Raw genomic sequence first — 1,810 nt, 5'->3', positions numbered from 1 at the left:
TAGACATATATTTCTTGATCTGCTATGTATAATTTGTCAGTAGGTTGTAGGAGTAATATGGTTCCCTCGAGTTTTCAAAACTAGCTAGGCATTGTTTATCTCTCACATTTTCTCACCCCTCCATCCTGGTTTTCCCACTTAAGGTGCCCCCATCCCCCTTTTCTCCCTTACTAATACCCTTCTCCTATGCTCCTACCTCTCTTGAGCTCCTTCTTTCCCTTATCCCCTAGGTTCCTTGTATACCCTTCCCTTTTGAAGGAGGCCATTCTAAATGTTAGCTTGAGGCTCCTTGGGTAAGTTGATGAGGACTGAATGAGAACAAGAAGGACCCTGACCCATCTGGGCTGCTTGGCTTGGCTCTGGCAGAGTACAACGTAATTTGCCCTACAGGTGTTTGGATTAAAAAAAAAAACATGTTTTTTTTTTTTTGTTTGTTTGTTTGTTTGTTTGTTTTTGGAACAGTGTTAACTCTAGAACATTTTTTCAGCCAGAAAATGCATGTGGTTGAAATCGTGTCATGTATTTAATGTTTGCAACTCCTGGGTGAATAGAAAACTGGCTGCTTGCCAGTGTGTCCAGAATTTCACATGAGTGCATCACTCTGGAGCTCCCTGGCTGGAACAGGGCTTTAAATAACACACAATGGACGTCGACACAACTATTTCCTCTTTCAATGTGAGCTCATTAAAAAACACTTAGCACTGGGTGCTTCTACATGGCTTACTGCAGAAAGTGTTTTCTATATGTCCTTCTTTCAGCCCCACCCCACGTGTAGTGACCAAGGGCACATCTGGTAGCAAGTGGCTGCTAAGCTACTCAGCATATGCAGACTGCGTTTCTTCTTTTAAAACAGGAGAGCTTTAAGAGGAAAGAATTCTCTTGTCAGTCTAAATTTGCCAGTCACAGCAGTTCCCAAATGCTGAGTCACTCTTATTGTCTCTTGCTGCACCGGAGGACACAGTTTTATTGATGAGATTTCCTTCACTGTGACAAAAGACTTGTGAAAATCAGCTTAAAATGAGGAAAGGTTCATTTTGACTCATAGTTTCTGTTCATGGTTGCTTACCCATTTTGCTTTGGACTGTGGTGACTCGGGCATATCATGATGGAAGTGTGGAGAGGAGATTGTTTAGAAAATCCTTTCCTACGCCTGTATCTTGTAGGTTTTTCCCAATGTTTTCCTCGAGTAGTTTCAGAGTTTCAGGTTTTACATTGAGATCTTTTAGCCATTTGGAATCGATTTTTGTCCTGGGTGAAAGATAAGGGTTTAGTTTCATTCTTCTACAAGTGGAGATCCAGTTTTGCCAGCACTGTTTGCTGAACATGCTGTCTTTCCTCCAGTTAATGTTCTTGGCCCCTTTGTCAAATATCAGGTGGCCGAAATTGCATTTGCTCATATTTGGGTCTTCAATTTTGTTCCATTGGTCTATGGGTCTATTTTTGTGCCAGTACCATGTTGTTTTTATGACTATAGCTCTGTAGTACAGCTTGAAATCTGGCATAGTAAACCCCCGGCATTGCTCGTAGCACTTAGGGTTGGTTTGGCTATCCAAGGTCTTTTGTGCTTCCATATGAATCTTAGGATAATTTTTTCCAATTCTGTGAAAAATGTCAGGGATTTTGATTGGCATTGCGTTGAATCTAATATGACTTTTGGTAGCATGGTCATTTTCACGATATTAATTCTTCCAATCCATGAGCATGGGAGGTCCTTCCATCTTCTGATGTCTTCCTCAATTTCTTTCTTTAAAGATTTAAAATTTTCATTGTAGACCTCTTTAATGTCTTTGGTCAGGTTTACTCCATGGCC

At 40.9% G+C, this 1,810-nt stretch overlaps 1 protein-coding gene across 2 annotated transcripts in view; it reads left to right on the top strand.

Annotated features, from left to right (window-relative positions):
- The window catches only part of Fgf14 (fibroblast growth factor 14), a 705,665-nt gene that overhangs the window by 534,822 nt on the left and 169,033 nt on the right, over positions 1-1,810 (top strand). The window lies entirely within an intron of this gene.

This window comes from Nannospalax galili, unplaced genomic scaffold (assembly GCF_000622305.1).
Source record: "Nannospalax galili isolate Female #2095 unplaced genomic scaffold, S.galili_v1.0 scaffold287, whole genome shotgun sequence".
In the NCBI taxonomy this organism is placed as follows: domain Eukaryota; kingdom Metazoa; phylum Chordata; class Mammalia; order Rodentia; family Spalacidae; genus Nannospalax; species Nannospalax galili.
This window is presented reverse-complemented; position numbering and strand designations above follow the sequence as displayed.